The 7864-nt window shown below is 35.2% G+C and overlaps 1 pseudogene; it reads left to right on the top strand.

Moving 5' to 3' along the window:
* The first annotated feature begins 2032 nt into the window (after nt 1-2032).
* LOC126759533 (UDP-glucosyltransferase 2-like) lies at nt 2033-6311 on the top strand (annotated as a pseudogene).
* Nucleotides 6312-7864: the final 1553 nt, after the last annotated feature.

The raw sequence follows: 7864 nt of genomic DNA, 5'->3' as shown, positions 1-7864 counted from the left end.
GTTGTATTGCACAATGGAAGAAATTAATAACAAAGATTTCCAACAACAAAAGAAAATGGGAGCATATCTTCAACTGGTCAGCAGAATAGTCACTGGGTTTTGAATATTCACAGGAAATTTTATTTTAGTTAAATATTTTTTTTTTGGTACAAAATATGTACATATGTATTTGAGGATGTGAGAGCAGGGCGACTGGAGCGCATCCATACTGGTGTATTTTAGTACCTTGCTGGCAAATGGACCATGGAAAAGTCCATCGATTTGCGTCTGTGAATTTCCGAACGCACGAAATGAAGCTAGGAACATGATTTCGTGCCAATTTGCACCGCTTTATGTGACGGCAGTCTTTTCTAACGTCCAAAGTAATGCCCAGGAAGACCTCTTCCAAATATTTTCACGATAGTTATTTTTATAGAAAGACGGTCATATCACTATATAAAACACGTGTGCTACGGACACACATTTTGAGAGTAACTAAAAATAAAAAACACAATGTTAATAAGAAAATTTCTTTCTGAGCCGCGGGTGTAGACTTTGTCCTTGGGAACTCTGAAATTGCGTATATATTGTGAGAAAAAGTGTTCGAAAAAGTTGAAATAAAAAGCAAATAAATTTAATTATTAATTAATATTTTTTATAAATTTTTAATTATTAATTAATAACTTATTTTTGTCGCCTTCAAAGTAATCCCTAGATGTAATACACTTATACCAACGATTTTTTTGTACCAGCAATGGAATTTTGTTAGTGAATTTTGTTTTATCTTCTCCGATCGACTGAAAAACTTGTGCCACGGTGCACCAATTTCAGTTTAGAGAACAAGAGAAAATACACAGAGCCAAATTTAATTATTAATACGGTGCTTGATCGATTATATTCAATGCGTTTTTTTGGCTTTTAAGTTCGGTCACAATCGTGGCTCGATGCGATGGTGCATTATCAGCATGTAAAATGCTTGATTTGCTCTTCCACAATTCCAACCTTTTTTGACGGATGTTCTCACGCAAACGGCTTAATTCCTTGTTGACCGTCTGTTCCCTTCGGGAGCAAATACATGATGCACCAATCCACGAATATCGAAAAATAATGAGCATGATCTTGATTCTTGAGCGACTTTGGTGTTGTTTTTTTCTCCTTTCTGATGATTATTGACTTGTTAGCATGTCAAATGCTCTCTGTCTTTGAAGGCTTTATACCACTCGTGGGCTTGTGCTTTTGATAAAACTGTCAATTTCCGGGCGCTTTTTTCACAATGTATAATATAGCCTTTCGCACTTATAACAATTATTAGTTCGATTCAAAACTATGCCTGTTTTGACAAATTGACGACAACTACTAAGCAACTCGTTACTCTTACTGCTGGGTATATATATGTATGTATATATTGTGTGTGTGTATATATGTATATACTATATATTGTGTTTGTAAGCGCAGCTAGTAGGAAATTGTTCGTAGGCCAGTGGTCGGCATGAGAGGATCTGTCACTGTGTTGATGAGCACGAAAAAACGTAGCCTAGTCAGAAATTGGAATTAAAATTATTAATTAATTAATAGTATAATGAAATTAACAAAATGTCTTTTAAGGATATATTCCCTATTATCTTTAAAAGACGGGGAAACATAAAAAGGTATTGCATGGCACCAAAGGCATTTACAATCATAAAATATTTCTCACAGGGCATAATGGTTTTGCGCTATAGTCTTGCATGATGTTAATTCGTTGCTGGCTCGACAACGACTGAACGATAGAGCGTAAGCGTACGTGTGAAGTTAGTTTGCACAATTGTGCTAAGAAATGCCGACCACTGTCGTAGGCATATTTGAGTGCACTTACAAATATTGTTTTCCGGCACCGTCTTGACTTGGTCAGTCGGAGAAGACAGCTGCAGCAATTCGGTTCATTTTGGGTTGGAGCAATTTTTTTAAGTCGTGATCGCATTTTAATTATTATATTTTTCACAAATCATTTGATTTCTAATTTGTGTAAAAACGCGTGTGTTTGCTGTGGACGCAAGAATTATACGTATAAATATATACATATAAATAATCGGCTGTGTTAATTTGCCTTAAAGAGAACTGGTGAGTGAAATATTGCCTGAATGCAATTAAAATAACTTTAGATACAATTTTGATGTAAATGCAAAATAATATAATCGCCCGCCAAAGCCGAAATGCGAATAAGTAGCGATTGTTTGTAGGCGCTGCAGTGATTTTCTTCACTTTCCTAGGGACCCATTTGATCTTTAAAAGTGTATATACATATGTACATATGTACTGAATTTTTAATTTAATGGTTATACATTTTTTTAATTTTGTTAACTTTTTGCATTATTTGTTAATTAAATTATTTTTTAAATATTTTATTATAATTTTAAAAACTATTTATTCAACCCATTTCAAAAAATAAATTTATCATTAAGTAGATTATTTTTAAATATTTTTTTAATTTTATAATTAAGAAAAAAATAAAAATATTAAAAAAATTTGCTAAATTTATTAATAAAATAAATGTTTTATGAATTAAAAAAATATTATTATAAATGTATTTTTTGATTATTTTATAAATATATTACATATTTTAGTTTTAAAATTTTATTTACAAAAAAATCAAATTTTTGTTTATATTTTTGTTTTATAATTTTAAGTGCTTCATTTAAAAAATTTACGAAACTCATTAACTAGGTTATTTTGTTAATATATATTTTTTTGATTCAAAAATAAAATTTTTATGATAAAAAAAATTTAAATAAAAAAATTGTTTTAAATTTAATTTTTAAATAAATTATTACAAAAATTGCTTTTTTATTTTAAAAAATTTTAAATTAATTATTATTTTATTTATATTATAGTTTTTATTTATGTTACAAGTGTTTATAGTTTATTTATTTTTTTTTTATGTGGTTTTTTTACATGTAGTTTATGTGAACATATTTTTAAGCAACCTAAATCGCTTTTTATATTAAAACGTTTAATAATTTTATATATAAAATCTTTAAACATTTTTTTTTATTTATCCTATAACTCAATTAATACGTTTTTTTCTTTCATTAAATATAAAAAAATCTATATTTCTTTTCTACGTTAATTCTTCCCATAGCAATGGCGGAACCTACGCCCGGCCACTTCTTGCTGTTGCTTGGCGTTTTCTGCACACTGGTGCCAGCTAGCTACTCGCTGAAAATACTAGGTTTATTTCCACATCCAGGCATTAGTCACTTCCGCTTCTTCCACCCCATTATGCGGGGCTTGGCCGAGAAGGGTCATGATGTTACTGTGTTAAAAGCCATTTTTCCCGATAAAAATCCACCGCCAGGATACAAAGATCTGTCATTAACAGGCGATTTGTTGGATTCCGTAGACATGCAGGTAAGTCAAAGAGAAAAAACTTAATTGAATGAAAAAGAAACCAGTCTTCCCCCGCACGAGAAACTGCCTTTAATTGCTTACTAATGATGACAGTGCAAAATTTGTTGATCAAAAACGACGTTGAGTAGATGTCGCAAAAAGCTTCATTACAAACATATTCAATAAAAGCTTCCGATACTTGGATATACTTAAGCATATAACGACATAGCTGTCCAACAATCTAGCGAATATCATTCGAAAAACGAGCCGAAATCGAAAAAAACCAAAATTTGCTGAAAGTATTATCTCAATAAATCCATTGATGCGATATGTGGAAGTGACGCCGTCTTATTGAAACAAAATGTCGTCGAGATCACGAACTTCAATTTCAGACATCAAATAGTCGGCTCATTTTTGAAGAAATATCGACAGATGTTGCTTTTTCTGGATGAAATGCCAGCACTTGAATCTCTTCAGGTTACTGTTCGGCTTCAGACCTTGCACAAGCTGTATTTTTGTACGCTTTCACTTTAAGATCTCGACATAAAATGCTCGAAGTCGTTCCACATGTCAGTCCAAGTTGTTGCAAACGGCGTCGAATCAACTTTCCACGGTCTTCGGTTACACTCTCAGCTACGGCTGCTATATTTTCTTCACTGCGTGCTGGATGTGGTTTATTCGATCGAATATTATCCAATAATGAATGCTGGGTCTCAAGATGGTGTTGCAATAGTTGACACATTCTTTACAGAACATGAATTTTTGTAATAAAGTTGAACGATTTGTAAACGTTGTTCAGGCGTAAGTCTTTCCATGATGAAATGCCAAACAATACTGAGCAAAAATAATATGACAGCTTGACACGACTCACGCGTGATCTGTCAAAAAAAGGCTATTGAAAAAGGTACCTCTACTTGGATTACCCGTTATGAGAAGTGTATTAAAAATTAGACTAAGCGTTGTTAGTCCGAGTCAAAATTGATCATTGCCACTTATAAGTAAGTATTGGAATTATTAAATTGATTTCAAAACGTCGATTGAAAAACAAAATCAGCGTGAGAGTCTTTAAATTGGGAAGAACTGGACTCTTTTTGAGCTGAACATATATACATACATACTTGTAGGTCCTAAACGAACAATCAGTCGATTAAGTGTAACATCGATTGTTGCAGAAAATTGAATTCGTTCCTGAGATATAGATTTTCACCCAAAGGTGAGCGGTACTACGTCCGTTGCCCAAATTTGGTATTGGCTTCTATAAAGCTCATTCATACTGTCTCGAGTGTGCTTTTGAAGGAGTGTTTGCGGAGCATTTTTAAAATCTAGATGTTTTTCTCTCACGGTAAAGTTGAATACCGAAGTTCGGGTTTTTGTGACTAGAAAATAATAAATTATACATGAAACCAACGTACTGACATCTTATGTTTGCAGTTGTTTAGCTTTAATGTGATTCTTTATGTTTCAGCACTTCGAAACGCAATACTTCTACAATCGCTTCATGGATTTTTATATGATTAACCACTTTGGGAAGCACGACTGCAATGCCACATTGAATTCCGAAGCTTTGGCACAGGTGTTGCGAGAGCGGCAACATTACGATGTGGTCATCATTGAGCAATTCAATAGCGATTGCATGGCAGCGGTGGCGCATCAACTCAATGCGCCATTTATAGGGATGGTCAGGTGAGTAAATTTTCTTTTTTATATTTTAACTAAACGATCGCCAATTGAATTTATAATAATTGATTATTTGAAAAACCTAAATTTGTAGTTCTGCTATGTTGCCTTGGCATTACGAACGCGTGGGCGTGCCCATGGTAACCTCAGTTATGCCAACATTATTTTTGGGAGAATCCGAGGACATGACATTCGGCGCTCGTCTTGCCAACTGGTTCACCCATCACGCCATGCGATTCCTGTACGAGTGAGTAACAACTATTAACTGGGTTAAAATAATACTTTTATAATAATAAACAATGAATTACCAGTAATTTCAACACGCCCGCTATCGATGGCATGGTACGCGAAAAATTCGGACCAAATACCCCCTCGGTTGGCGAATTGGCGAAGAAAACATCAATGTTATTCGTCAACCAGCATTTCTCATTGAGCGGTGTCAAACCGTTGTCACCGTCCGTTCTCGATCTCGGCGGCATGCATATACAGAAGGCTGAACCGCTCGATGCCGAGCTGCAAAGTTCCCTCGATAATGCCGAACATGGTGTGGTCTTCATTAGTTGGGGTTCTATGCTACGCGCCGCCACTTTGCCGCCCGCTAAACGTGAGGCTATCGTACGTGCTTGTGAAGCAACTCAAACAACGGGTGATTTGGAAATGGGAAAACACCACCTCTGGAGGACAAGCCGGATAATCTGTATATTAGCAAGTGGTTGCCACAACGTGATATACTCTGTCATCCGAATGTAAAGGTGTTCTTATCGCATGGCGGTCTAATGGGTAGCTCGGAGCAGCTTACTGTGGTGTACCAGTTGTGGTCACGCCCCATGTAGGTGATCAGTTTGTGAATGCAGCATTAAAAAGTATCGCGGTATGGGTGTGGAGATGAAATATCAAGATATAACTGAGAATACAGTTCTGAGCTCGATAAGAGAGGTGTTAAAGAAAGAGTAAATGAAATGAGTGCAAGAGATTGTGGAGTGAGGGCGTTTTTATATTTTTCTTCTTGCAGATATATGGATAACGCCAAAGCGGTTTCATCCTCCTACAAAAATTGTCCGCAGAGCGCACTCGAGACTGCCATCTGGTGGGTGGAATATGTCGGCAAAACCAAGGGTGCGCCACTCATTAAAGCTCACGCCGTGCATGTATCACGCTTCGTTTACCACTCATGGATATTTATCTATTCCTTGTGCCATTATATTGATATCGGTTGTGAGCTGGACCTTTATATGCACTAGGCTGTGGTCAAAAAGCGTCCAAAGGCTGTTAAACAAAAGTCAAATTGAACAATGATGTGAGGATTTCAGATGGAGAGAGTTGGTTCAATAAAATTTAGACAAGAATTTTTAATTTGAGCAATTTATGTGATCTCACAAATATATTAGTTAACTAGTAGCTGCAATTCGTAACTGAGTTTGATCAATTAATTCATGTAGTCATCACAATTAGCGTAATTTAGTTCAAAAGGAGCGTGAAAGAAGAGATAATAATTAAAAATAATAATTAAATCAAATAAACTCACTTTGCTTCAATATAGTTAAGTTAAAAAATAAATAAATAAAAATTATTCGCAAAAAAATTTGCGAAAAATCTTTTTATTTCCCGCCGTATGATTATAATATTGAGTAGTCCAAAAGTCTTTTCGTATTTCTCATCAAACTTCAACTTTTTATTTTTATATTTTATAATGAACCAATATATGTACCATTTGGTCGACCACTTTGCCAGTTTTCCGCTAGAGTCATTTTTCCATCAGTGTAAAACTTTTTCTGGTTTCTCGCGAAAAACTGCGACAATTAATTTTCAATGGCCTCTCTTGAAGCCATTTTACCTCATTAAGGAGTTCTGCACTGACTGCAACTAATGGTAGTCCGATGGTGCGAGGTCAGGGCTATATGGTGGATGCATCAAAACTTCCCAACCAAGCTCTCCCAGTTTTTGTCGAGCCATCAAAGATGTGTGTGGTCTAGCGTTGTCCTGATGGAAGACGAAGCTCCTTCTATTGATCAGTTCTGGCCTTTTTTTCGATTGTTTGCTTCAATTTCATCACTTGTTGACAGCAAAATGTAGAATAAATCGTTCGACCAGGCTGGAGCAGCTCATTGTGGTTGGGATTCCTACAAGCCCACCAAACACTCAACATAACCTTTCGAGGCGACAATCCTGTCTTGCGACCATTTGCTGAGCTTCACCATACTTCTGGAACCATGATCTTTTTCGCATATAATTGTCGTATTTTTATCCACTTTTCGTCTCCTGTTACCATTCGCTTCAGAAATGGTTCCGATTTCCTGTTTGTGACTTGGTCCTGGTCAATCTTTTCCATAATTTTATCGACTTTTTTAACGATACGTCGACCAGAGCGAAGTGCACTTTCACATCAAAATTTCCAGAACGGAAGCGAGCGAATCATTGTTGTGCTACAGGAACTGATACAGCACCGTTTCCGTAAATACGAAAAGCCTTTTACGACTACTCAATATTAAATGTTCGATGTGCACATATCTTAGCCTATATGAGGTTCTTTTCCCCCAAGTAGAATGACAAACTACTTAGGTCCACATAAAATAGGAGTATTTTTATGCAATATGAATAAGCTATGAATGAGACTGAACAGACTGTGATATAACTTCTACTCCGTTGACTGACGTCACTTCTTTTCTTTAAATACATATAAGGTGATCCATTTAGAGGTTGCTTTTTTAAACAAAAACAAAGAAATTTAAATTTTAAAGAGAATGTTTATTATCATTCAAAGGAATATTCTTTAGGCATTTATTTTTTTGAAGATTATCTCTTTTAAATGTTGACCGTCTCAGATGATCCATCCGTTGAGTCT

Source organism: Bactrocera neohumeralis, chromosome 5 (assembly GCF_024586455.1).
Source record: "Bactrocera neohumeralis isolate Rockhampton chromosome 5, APGP_CSIRO_Bneo_wtdbg2-racon-allhic-juicebox.fasta_v2, whole genome shotgun sequence".
In the NCBI taxonomy this organism is placed as follows: Eukaryota; Metazoa; Arthropoda; class Insecta; order Diptera; family Tephritidae; genus Bactrocera; species Bactrocera neohumeralis.
Note: the sequence above shows the minus strand (reverse complement) of the source record. Positions and strands in the feature narration are given on the sequence as shown.